General features: G+C 43.6%; 1 pseudogene; it reads right to left on the bottom strand.

Moving 5' to 3' along the window:
• Positions 1–5,564: 5,564 nt before the first annotated feature.
• LOC103088418 (protein enabled homolog pseudogene) lies at positions 5,565–7,081 on the bottom strand (annotated as a pseudogene).
• Between the last annotated feature and the right edge of the window lie 5,857 nt (positions 7,082–12,938).

Here is a 12,938-nt window from a genome sequence, read left to right as displayed (position 1 = left end):
TTAAGGGTACATAATTTCCAATTCAAAACTGATACTTACCAGAAAAAGAATCTAACCTTAACTACAGGAAGTAAAAACACAAATGTTGTAGATACTTAAGTCCTATAAATGAAGTTATAATATTGTTTCTGATTTTATGACAACTCAGAAAGATAAAAATATAGTGTTTTAATACATTTGAACAATGACTGGGGCTTTCCTGGTGGCACAGTGGTTAAAAATACGCCTGCCAATGCAGGGGATACAGGTTTGAGCCCTGGTCTGGGAAGATCCCATATGCCTCAGAGCAACTAAGCCTGTGCACTGCAACTACTGAGCCTGCGCTCAAGAGCCTGTGAGCCACAACTACTGAGCCCGCGTGCCACAACGACTGAAAACCGTGCACCTAGAGCCCATGCTCCACAACAAGAGAAGCCACCACAGTGAGAAGCCCGCACACCGCAACAAAGAGTAGCCCCCGCTCAACGCAACTAGAGAAAGCTCACAAGCAGCAATGAAGACCAAACGCAGCCTAAATAAATAAATAAACAAACAAACAAATAACTAAATAAAAAACGATGACTGGAAAATAGAGCCACTGGGTTCTATATACTGTACATACCATTTTTTGTGTGTTTAGATACTTGACCTTCACAAAACCTTAAAGTAATAAATGTTTTAGGTCAGTGTCAAGGGTTGAATTGTGCCCCTAAAAGATATGAAGTTGTAAGCCCCCCTTATGCGTTAAACTATATCCCCTCAAAATTCGCATGTTGAAGTCGTAACCCCTGTTAATCTCAGAATATGATGGTATTTGGAGAAAGGCTTTTTACGGAGGTAATCAGATTAAAGTGAGGTCATAGGATGAGCCCTAATCCAATATGACTGGTGTCCTTATAAAAAGGGGAAATTAAGATACAGAAACACACATGCACAAAAGGATGACACTATGAAAGGACACAGGGAGAAGACCGCCATCTACAAGCCAAGGAGAGAAGCCTAGAACAGATCCTTCCCTCACAGCCACAGCAAACACCTCCCTCCCCACCTGTGAACATGACCTAATTGGGAAACAGGTCCTTTGCAGATACAATCAAGTTAAAATGAGGCCATACTCATGAGGTTATGGTCCCTCATCCAATATGACTGGTGTCCTTAGAAGGAGAAGAAAAGATACACAGACACAGGGAGAACCCTGTGTGACGACAGAGGTAGAGACGAGTGATGTGTTTACAAATCAGGAGATGCCAAGGATTGCCAGCAACAGCCGAAGCCAAGAGAAAGGCATGGAACAGCTCTAGGCTTCCCTAGAGCCTTCAGAGGGAGCGTACCCTGCCCGACACCTTGATTTCAGACGTGTGGCCTCCAGAACCACGAGAGAAGATATTTCTGTTGGTTTAAGCCACTCGGTACTTGCTGCAGGGGTACTTGCTGCAGTAGGCCTAGGAAATGAATACCGTCAGAATCCCCACAGTCAGGTTGGTGTGGGAGCGGCTTCTTAAGCAAGGGCTCACAGGTGAAACGATGAGAGAGAGAGCGGTGTGGGGAGCAGAGCAGCAAAAGGAGAGTAAGGCTGCTCAGCCAAGTTCCACAGGTGGTGATGTCCCAACTCTGAGGGGCGCTCAAGTGTAAGCAATGCCTTGGGGTGGGCTCACCCGAGGCAAGGGAGCTAGGGTTCCTGCCCCAGCGCCCCATCCGTTACAGGCTGTAGACCACGCCAAGGGCCTCCACCTGCAGGCAAGTGGGGTCCAGTAACTAGAAGGTAGTTCTCCGTAAAGGTGCAGCACACCTTGCTTGTTGAAATCAAAAGCACCCCCAAAAGGGAAAGACAAAAATGGTAAAAATGGATGAGAGGGGATCAAGGCGGAGCACCAGATCGTCCAACACATCAAACTATCTGGTCTGTGATATCTGGAGTCCAGAAGCTGGCTGCTAACTCCAGTCCTGCTATAAACATATAAATATTTCTGGTTTGGGTGGTAAACAGCCACAGCCTTGGGCCCCCGCTTCCCCCCTGCTACTTTGGTCCCATCCCTGGAACCCCTGGACTTCCCTACAATCCAGCAACTAAAATGCTGGGCACAGAGGGTGCTCACCAAACACTATGGCCAGAGTTCTTTCTTCTTTTTTAAAAAAATCTTTTTTTTTATTTATTTGTTTGTTTATTTTTGGCTGCATTAGGTCTTCATTGCGCACACGGGCTTTCTCTTGTTGTGGCGGGGGCTACTCTTCGTTGTGGTGTGCAGGCTTCTCACTGCGGTGGCTTCTCTTGTTTCAGAACATGGGCTCTAGGCACGCGGGCTCAGTAGTTGTGGCTCGCGGGCTTAGTTGCTCCACGGCATGTGGGATCTTTCCGGACCAGGGCTCGAACCCATGTCCCCGGCATTGGCAAGAAGATTCTTTTTTTTTTTTTTTAATGGATTTTTGTTTGTTTGTTTGGCTGAGTTGGGTCTTTGTTGCTGCACGCGGGCTTTCTCTAGTTACGGCGAGTGAGGGCCACTCTTCACTGCAGTGCGTGGGCCTCTCATTGCAGTGGCTTCTCTTGTGGAGCACAGGCTCTAGGCATGCGGGCTTCAGTAGTTGAGGCTCATGGGCTCCAGAGAACAGGCTGAGAAGTTGTGGCACATGGGCTCAGTTGCTCCGCGGCACGTGGGATCCTCCCAGACCAGGGCTCGAACCCATGTCCCCTGCACTAGCAGGTGGATTCTTTTTTTTTTTTTTTTTTTTGCGGTATGCAGGCCTCTCACTGCTGTGGCCTCTCCCGTTGCAGAGCACAGACTCTGGACGTGCAGGATCAGCGGCCATGGCTCACGGGCCCAGCCGCTCTGCGGCATGTGGGATCTTCCCGGACCAGGGCACGAACCTGTGTCCCCTGCATCGGCAGGCGGACTCTCAACCACTGCACCACCAGGGAAGCCCAGCAGGTGGATTCTTAACCGCTGCGCCACCAGGGAAGCCCGGCAAGTGGATTCTTAACCGCTGTGAAGTCCCCAGTGTTCTTTCTAATTAGTCAGCTATTAAGATTTTGACTGTCATTCCCCAGATTAAGCACCTGCTATGTACCTAATCCAGTGATCGGAACTGTGAGGGACAGAAATTTTAGATAATACCTGCCTTCAAGAAGTTTAAATTTGAGGTGAGAACAGATACAGATTAAATAATCAGGAATAATTATGTGCTAAACTCTGTGTCTCAGAGTTTTGGGCTGCTATTTGGGCTGCTGTAACAAAAATACCATAGACTGGGTGACAAACAACAAATTATTTTTTTTAAACATGTGTATACTGCAATTTTATTTCAATTGCGCAAACGAAGTTAGCATGTAGGAAGTTTAAATGAAACAGTACTGTAAAAATAGCAGAGAACCAAAAAATCTAAAACGGAAGTACACCTAAAGCATGAAAATTCAACATTCATTAGTGTTTCATCTTCTTATTTGATTGACACTTGATGTTTGCAAATTTTGAAACAAACTTTGAGATCATGATGACTATTGTGAAGAGATTTCAGCACCAGCACTAAGATTTGAACATTCAGTTGGTTTGCAATTGACTTGTTAGCCAGTTACATAATATATAGTACAGATTTGTCACAGGTCAGATCACAGTGTTGAAGGAAAGAGGTACCTTCCTGTAATTAGACAGGATCCCCTAAACTGCACTCAGCTCAAGACATCCAATGTACAAGAGCATGAAAGCCATCATAATAATGTGGCTTCAAGGAACATAGTTTTGATAAGGAAAATAACCTAAGCTTCTGTTTCCCATTTTAATTACTGAAATCTCTTAACAATGACAAAACTGTCACATAGGACAGTAAATGTATACAGTAATTCAATCAAACTTCTTAGAAAGAACACATTTAGCAATCTGGGATAATGCAGGATGACAGGAAATGTAATGTGATTCAGTATTGGTTCTTTTTGTCATTTTACACAGACATCATGTTAATATTAGATCAAAACACAAAACTTTAGTGCATAAACCAGTTTCTTTTTTAAGATCTAGCATTTTTTAATAGATATTTATTGGAGGATAATTGCTTCACAATGGTGTGTTAGTTTCTGCCGTAGAACAAAGTGAATCAGCTATACATATACATATATCCCCATATCTCTTCCCTCTTGCATCTCCCTCCCACCCTCCTTATCCCACCCCGCTAGGTGGTCACAAAGCACAGGGAGCTGATGTCCCTGTGCTATGTGGCTGTTTTGAGTTCCACAGTAAGATATAATTCACGTGAAGCTCACAATCATGTTTCAGACCATTGAACTTACCGAAGTTAAAATATAAACAGCTGAAGACATGGTGTCAAAGATGAAGTACTTGGTTCTGTTAACATATTTACCAATTAAAGCCCCCAAATATTCCTCATTATTATTCATGCAAATAATTGAGAAAAAAAAGATAGTGCAGAAATTAACTTTAAGTAAAACATTATTCCTTCCCTTCCTCCCACTCCCCTATACTCCGCAAAATCTTTTCCCTGGGACTAGGCCTTGAAAAGGCCACTACATATTAGTTTGACATGCATTACTGTCTGCAATTAAAAAAGCTAATTTGGGGACTTCCCTGGTGGTCCAGTGGTTAGGACTCTGCACTTTCACTGCCAAGGGTGCAGGTTCAATCCCTGGTTGGGGAACTAAGAACCCGCAAGCTGTGTGGCACAGCCAAAAATAAAATAAAATAAAACAAATAAAAAAGCTAATTTTGTGGTAGTTGTAATTACATTATAAAAATGTCCACACACATAAATCTAAAAAAGGTTGAAAACCTACAGTAAATCTACAATATATTGTTTTACATTTGACCACTGGTTTGTGTTATGTAGGAGTCACAGATTTGGTAAAACATTTGTAACAATTTAGGAAGGCATCTACATCTTTAGATTCTGGATGAATTTTATGTTTGAACCTACAAAATTGCATGAAGTCTAACTCGAGAGACTTCCTGTCGTTCTAAAATTCCTCACTCTGGATAAATCATTTTTAGGACACTTTCTTATAAATATCACCCTGTGAAAGCACATACAATTCCATTTGTTCCACATCTTATGATCTTAACCTGCGTAGGGCTGACCTCAGTTATTCATGGAATATCAAATATGATAGGAAGACAAACCTGAGAGAAACATTTACAATACAATAGCATAACTTGCTAAATTCTTCATCAGCCTTCTCTGAAAAAACTTCTCAAGCCTTTCTCCTCTTTATCTTAGTGTGGATTGTGGAAAATGTGCGATTTTCCCTCTTGACATGAAAATATTTCAAAGCATGGCGATCTTGCCTGACAGGTTTAGTATTTTCTGCATAACTGATACAGGAACTCCTGTATGACTCCCTTCCATCCGGTTGTAAAGGTCAGAAAAAAGCAGCAAACTGGGAGGGAAATAGCTTATCGCCAGAGTAGTCATGTCTGAAGGCTTTCAAAGTACGTTGGTTTTTCCCTCCTTCCTACTGTTTGTCTCCATTTTCTTCTTACAGCTCACAAAATGTAGGGGGTTTGTTGTTGTTAACAGTTGTTCTTTGTAGGGTTTTTTTTTTTCCTTCTCCGGATTAAAGTCCTATCTCTCCTTAGTTTGTTTCTCTATGCAGTATTTGATTTGCTCAGTTCCTGCCTGATTGCATCAACGAGCTCATCTTTTAGCTTAGTTAATTCTTTCCTCATTTCATCTAGAATGTCCTGCTTCCGCCTGGACTCCGTTCCCCTGGGCTGCGAAGAAGGTGCAGATTTTGTTCTGGAAATAACAGGTGACTTGCTGCCATTCATTGTATTTGTTCTTTCCCAAGGTTTTCTTGTTAGTTCAGGTGTTCAGGTAGGTACTTGTTGAAGAGGCCTTAGAAGTTACAGGCTCTGAATCTTCATTTGTGTCCTCTTTTTGTTCTGTTTCTATTGTTGATCCCTTTTCAGCAGGGCACTCATTTCTTGCATTAAACCACTACCCCTTAAAGGAAGGGGTCCCTTTCCATGAGCTGTATCTGTTTTAGATAAGGCCAAAATCACACCAATGAATTGGGAAAGAGGCATCTTCCATTCATGACACTTTCCGAAGTTTTGCCCCAGCAATTGCAGCTGCAAGTCCAGTTAAAGGGCAGTTGTCTTCAGATGTGGATCCTGAAAAAAATCCAAATGCAGGGAGGGGACGGGCAGGTGGTGGAGGAGGAGGGGATACTTGATTAGGAAGTGGTGGTGGAGGAGGCGGAGGCCCAAGGACCAGGACGGAAGTGGAGATGGGGAGGGGGGCCTGGGGGAGGAGGGAGCGCGGCTGACGCCTGGCAGGACCTGGTGGGAGTGGAGGAGTGGGTGGGGGTGCAGGTGGTCCCAAGACAATGCACTGTCGGGCTGGAGTCTCTGCCGGCTGAGAGGCGGCCTGCAAGCCTGGCTGAGAAGCAGAGGAGTCTCCCCGCAGAGTTTGGAGAAGTCTCCTCAGAGGCAGGGGCAGCAGCATTTGATATTCTTTCCAGCTTCTCCCTTTCTAGCTGCTCTTGTGGCTCTCGTTCTGGCCTTTCCCAGGCCCGTCTCTCCAGCCCCTCCCTCTCTTCTCTCTCTGTCTCCAGCTGCTCCTGTTCTAGTCGCCCCCTCTCCAGGCTTTCCCTTTCTAACCTCTCCCTCTCCAATCTCTCCCTTTCCATCCTTTCTCTCTCCAGCCTTTCCCACTCCAGCTCCTTTTGCTGTTGCTGTTCTCGTAGTTGCCTTCTTTGAATTTCCAGTTCTTCTTGTGATGGGCCATTCTGAACATGGGCAGGTAGCTGTGAATTTTGTCTAGGCAATGTCGGCCCTGTTTCCTGTGAACTCAACACTTCTAAGGCATGCATCATGGCACTTGCGAACATTGGCGTTTTCTTTGCTGCCAAAGTTGGGACCATACACCTGTCTAGCGCCCCACCATTGGTGGAAGGTCTGTATAGCTTGATTGTACTTCAACCCTGTAGGAACGGCACCGTTTATCACGACCTGATGGTCCTGAATCTTCCTGCCCACACTCTGAACGTGTTGCTGCCTGTATGATGATATATATGAACTCTCCTGAACCCAGTTGAACCACCAGCTGGCACCCACTTTTTATTGGCATCATCATAAACCATCACAACAGCTCTTGCCTGACAGATAATCTGTCCAATTATTATTTTAAATGTATCATGCTACTTCCTTCTGGTCTGCAGAGTTTCTGCTGAAAAATCAGCTGATAACCTTATAGGAGCTCCGTTGTATGTGATTTGTTGCTTTTCCTGTGTTGCTTTTTTTTTTTTTTTTTTGCAGTACGCAGGCCTCTCACTGTTGTGGCCTCTCCCATTGTGGAGCACAGGCTCCGGACGCGCAGGGTCAGCGGCCATGGCTCACGGGCCCAGCCGCTGCACGGCATGTGGGATCTTCCCGGACCGGGGCACGGACCCACGTCCCCTGCATCGGCAGGCGGACTCTCAACCACTGTGCCACCAGGGAAGCCCTGGATTCCTTTTTATTTATTTTTCTTCTCTGATTGCTGTGGATAAAACTTCCAAAACTGTGTTGAATAATACTGATGAGAGTGGGCAACCTTGTCTTGCTCCTGATCTTAGTGGAAATGGTTTCAGTTGTTCACCATTGAGAACGATGTTGGCTGTGGGTTTGTCATATATGGCCTTTATTATGTTGAGGTAGCTTCCCTCTATGCCCACTTTCTGGACAGTTTTTATCATAGATGGGTGTTGAATTTTGTCGAAGATTTTTCTGCATCTATTGAGATGATCATATGGTTTTTATCCTTCAATTTGTTAATATGGTGTATCACATTGATTGATTTGCATATATTGAAGAATCCTTGTATTCCTGGGATAACCCCACTTGATCATGGTGTATGATCCTTTTAATGTGCTGTTGGATTCTGTTTGCTAGTATTTTGCCGAGGATTTTTGCATCTATGTTCATCAGTGATATTGGCCTGTAGTTTGCTTTTTTTGTGACATCTTTGTCTGCTTTTGGTATCAGGGTGATGGTGGCCTCGTAGAATGAGTTTTGAGTGTTCCTCCCTCTGCTGTATTTTGGAAGAGTTTGAGAAGGATGGGTGTTAGCTCTTCTTTAAATATTTGATAGAATTCACCTGTGAAGCCGTCTGGTCCTGGGCTTTTGTTTGTTGGAAAATTTTTAATCACAGTTTCAATTTCAGAGCTTGTGATTGGTCTGTTCATATTTTCTATCTCTTCCTGGTTCAGTCTCGGAAGGTTGTGCTTTTCTAAGAATTTGTCCATTTCTTCCAGGTTGTCCATTTTATTGGCATATAGTTGCTTGTGGTAATCTCTCATGACCCTTTGTATTTCTGCAGTGTCAGTGTTACGTCTCCTTTTTCATTTCTAACTCTGTTGATTTGAGTCTTCTCCTTTTTTTCTTCTTGATGAGTCTGGCTAATGGTTTATCAATTCTCCTTTTTCATTTCTAATTCTATTGATTTGAGTCTTCTCCCTTTTTTTCTTGATGAGTCTGGCTAATGGTTTATCAATTGTGTTTATCTTCTCAAAGAACCAGCTTTTAGTTTTATTCATCTTTGCTGTCGTTTCCTTCATTTCTTTTTCATTTATTTCTGATCTGATTTTTATGATTTCTTTCCTTCTGCTAACTTTGGGCATTCTTTTGTTTTTCTTTCTCGAATTGCTTTAGGTGTAAGTTTAGGTTGTTTATTTGAGATTTGTTTCCTGAGGTTGGATTGTATTGCTATAAACTTCCCTCTTAGAACTGCTTTTGCTGCATTGCATAGGTTTTGGGTTGTTGTGTTTTCATTGTCATTTGTTTCTAGGTATTTTTTGATTTCCTCTTTGACTTCTTCAGTGATCTCTTGGTTATTTAGTAGTGTATTGTTTAGCCTCCATGTGTTTGTATTTTTTACAGTTTTTTCCCTGTAATTGATATCTAGTCTTACGGCCTTGTGGTCGGAAAAGATACTTGATACGATTTCAATTTTCTTAAATTTACCGAGGCTTGATTTGTGACCCAAGATATGATCTATCCTGGAGAATGTTCCATGAGCACTTGAGAAGAGAGTGTATTCTGTTATTTTTGGATGGAATGTCCTATAACTATCAATTAAGTCCATTTGGTATAATGTGTCATTTAAAGCTTGTGTTTCCTTATTTATTTTCTGTTTGGATGATCTGTCCATTGGTGAAAATGGGGTGTGAAAGTCCCCTACTATTACTGTGTACTGTCAATTTCCCCTTTTATGGCTGTTAGCATTTGCCTTATGTATTGAGGTGCTCCTCTGTTGGGTACATAAATATTTACAATTGTTATATCTTCTTGGATTGATCACTTGATCATTATGTAGTGTCCTTCTTTGTCTCTTGTAATAGTCTTTATTTTAAAGTCTATTTTGTCTGATATGAGAATTGCTACTCCAGCTTTCTTTTGATTTCCATTTGTATGGAACATCTTTTTCCATCCCCTCCTTTCAGTCTGTATGTGTCCCTAGGTCTGAAGTGGGTCTCTTGTAGACAGCATATGTACAGGTCTTGTTTTTGTATCCATTCAGCCAGTCTATGTCTTTTGGTTAGAGCATTTAATTCATTTACATTTAAGGTAATTATCGATATGTATGTTCCTATTACCATTTTCTTAATTGTTTGGGGTGTGTTATTGTAGGTCTTTTCCTTCTTTTGTGTTTCCTGCCTAGAAAACTTCTTTTAGCACTTGTTGCAAAGCTGGTTTGGAGGTGCTGCATTCCCTTAGCTTTTGCTTGTCTATAAAGGTTTTAATTTCTCTGTAGAATCTGAATGAGATCCTTGCTGGGTGGAGTAATCTTCATTGTAGGTTTTTCCCTTTCATCACTTTAAATATGTCCTTCCACTCCCTTCTGGCTTGCAGAGTTTCTGCTGAAAATCAGCTGTTAACCTTATGGGGATTCCCTTGTATGTTATTTATTGCTTTTCCCTTGCTGCTTTTAATATTTTTTCTTTGTATTTAATTTTTGAAATTTTGATGAATATGTGTCTTGGTGAGTTTCTCCTTGGATTCATCCTGTATGGGAATCTCTGTGCTTCCTGGACTTGACTATTTCCTTTCCCATATTAGGGAAGTTTTCAACTGTAATCTCTTCAAATATTTTCTCAGTCCCTTTCTTTTTCCCTTCTTCTTCTGGGACCCCTGTAATTCAAATGTTGGTGTGTTTAATGTTGTCCCAGAAGTCTCTGAGACTGTCCTCAATTCTTTTCATTCTTTTTTCTTTATTCTGCTCTGCGGTAGTTATTTCCACTATTTTATCTTCCAGGTCACTTAACTGTTCTTCTGTCTCAGTTATTCTGCTATTGATTCCTGCTAGAGAATTTTGAACTTCATTTATTGTGTTGTTCATCATTGTTTGTTTGCTCTTTAGTTCTTCTAGGTCCTTGTTAAACATTTCTTGTATTTTCTCCATTCTGTTTCCAAGATTTTGGATCATCTTTACTATCATTACTCTGAATTCTTTTTCAGGTAGACTGCCTATTTCCTCTTCATTTGTTTGGTCTGGTGGGTTTTTACCTTGCTCCTTCATCTGCTGCATATTTCTCTGTCTTCTCATTTTGCTTAAATTACTTGTTTTTTGGGTCCTCTTTTCGCAGGCTTCAGGTTCGTACTTCCCATTGTTTTTGGTGTCTGCCCCCAGTGGGTGAGGTTGGTTCAGTGGGTTGGGTAGGCTTCCTGGTGGAGGGGACTGGTGCCTCTGTTCTGGTAGATGAGGCTGGATCTTGTCTTTCTGATGGGCAGGACCATGTCTGGTGGTGTGTTTTGGGGTGTCTGTGAACTTAGTATGATTTTAGGCAGCCTCTCTGCTAATGGGTGGGGTTGTGTTCCTGTCTTGCTAGTTGTTTGGCATGGGGTGTCCAGCACTGGAGCTTGCTGGTCATTGAGTGGAGGTGGTTCTTAGTGTTGAGTTGGAGATCTCTGGGACAGCTCTCGCCGATTGATATTACGTGGGGCCTGGAGGTCTGTGATGGTCCAATGTCATGAACTAGCCTCTTCCACCTCAGAGGCTCAGGCCTGAAACCCAGCCGGAGCATGAAGACCCTGTCAGCCGCATGGCTGCTGCAGGCATTGATACTTTTCTAAGGTCCTGATTGTTTTTGTTTATGACATCTCAGTTGGGGTCTGTAGAAATGATTATGACAGCAGACACAATGAGAGGGGAAAGTTAAACAGAGTTCCAGCCATGGTTGCTGCTTCAATCCCTTCAGGAGCTCCCTCCAGCCATGGATGCTCTGTGCCCCGTAACGCCAAGTGTTGGGTGGTGGTAGGGGATATGATTATATCTTGAGTGTGCCCCTCCTACCGTCTTGTTGTGGTTTCTTCTTTTTTTTTTTTTTGCGGTACGCGGGCCTCTCACTTTGTGGCCTCTCCTGTTGCGGAGAACAGACTCCGGACACGCAGGCTCAGCGGTCATGGCTCATGGGCCTAGCTGCTCCGCAGCATATGGGATCTTCCCGGACCAGGGCACGAACCAGTGTCCCCTGCATCGGCAGGCAGACTCTTAACCACTGCACCACCAGGGAAGCCCGTGGTTTCTTCTTTATTCCTCTAGATGTAGAAGATCTTTTTGGGTAGGTTCCAGTCTTTTTTAACGGGTGGTTGTTCAGCAGTTAGTTGTGATTTTGGTGTGCTCTTGAGAGGAGGTAAGCTCAAGGTCCTTCTACTCTGCCATCTTGAAAGACTCCACAACAAATTATTTTTCACAGTTGTGGAGGCTGGGGAGTCCATGATCAAAAACATCAGTAGATCCAGAGTCTCGTAAGAACTCACTTCATGGCTTATAGATGGCTATCTTCTCACTGTGTCCTCACATGGCAGAAAGGCTGAGGTTGCTCTCTGGGGCCTCTTTTATAAGGGCACTAATCCCATTAATGAGGACTCCACCCTCATGACCTAAACACCTCCCAAAGGTCCTACCTCCTAATACTATCACAATGGAGATTTCAATTTCAACATATAAATTGTGGGAGGGGGTACATTCTGTCCTTAGCACTCTGCAGTCCTGACACATTAAAAGTGAACATTTCCTTCGCGGTCCAGTGGCTAAGACTCTACACTAGCAATGCAGGGGGCACAGGGGTTTTTTGGTTTTTTTGTGCTTTTTTTATGCGGTATGGGGGCCTCTCACTGTTGTGGCCTCTCCCGTTGCGGAGCACAGGCTCAGGATGCGCAGGCTCAGTGGCCATGGCTCACGGGCCCAGCCGCTCCGCGGCATGTGGGATCTTCCCAGACCAGGGCACGAACCCGTGTCCCCTGCATTGGCAGGTGGACTCTCAACCACTGCGCCACCAGGGAAGCCCGTTTTTTTTTGTTTTAATTAATTAATTAATTTTATTTTTGGCTGCATTTGGTCTTTGTTGCTGCACGCAGGCTTTTCTCTGGTTGCGTCAAGCGGGGGCTACTCTTCCTTGAGGTGTGCAGGCTTCTCATCGCGACGGCTTCTCTTGTCGTGGAGCACAGGCTTTAGGCACGCGGGCTCAGTAGTCGTGGCTCACAGGCTCTAGAGCGCAGGCTTAGTTGTTGTGGCTCGCGGGCTTAGTTGCTCTGCGGCATGTGGGATCTTCCCAGACTGGGGATCGAACCCGTGTCCCCTGCATTGGCAGGCGGATTCTTAACCACTGCAGGGGGCACAGGTTTGGCCACTGGTCAGGGAACTAAGATCCTGCATGCCACATGGCACGGCCAAAAAAAAAAAGTGAACATTTTCTGGGAAAAAGAGAATGGTTGAGTCTACCCATGACCTTGGATTTCTGTAAAGGCTCCAGGTTACTCATATTAAAATGTTATCAGTCAGTGGTTTTATTTATGCCATTCCTACCACTTTTACTATATTTTCCATAAATTAGTGAGCTCTTTTCATATTATATCTATAGACTAAATATAATAGCTAAATATAATACACGAGGAACCCATTAAATTCTGTAACCACTGTTTTCTGTAACAGGATCTGTGGCTATTCAAACTCAGCCAAAAGAGGCCTTCTCAGAG

This window comes from Lipotes vexillifer, unplaced genomic scaffold, assembly GCF_000442215.2.
Source record: "Lipotes vexillifer unplaced genomic scaffold, Lipotes_vexillifer_v1.1 scaffold291, whole genome shotgun sequence".
Classification (NCBI taxonomy): Eukaryota; Metazoa; Chordata; class Mammalia; order Artiodactyla; family Lipotidae; genus Lipotes; species Lipotes vexillifer.
The sequence above is the reverse complement of the archived record's forward strand: the minus strand, read 5'-3'. Positions and strand labels throughout refer to the sequence as shown.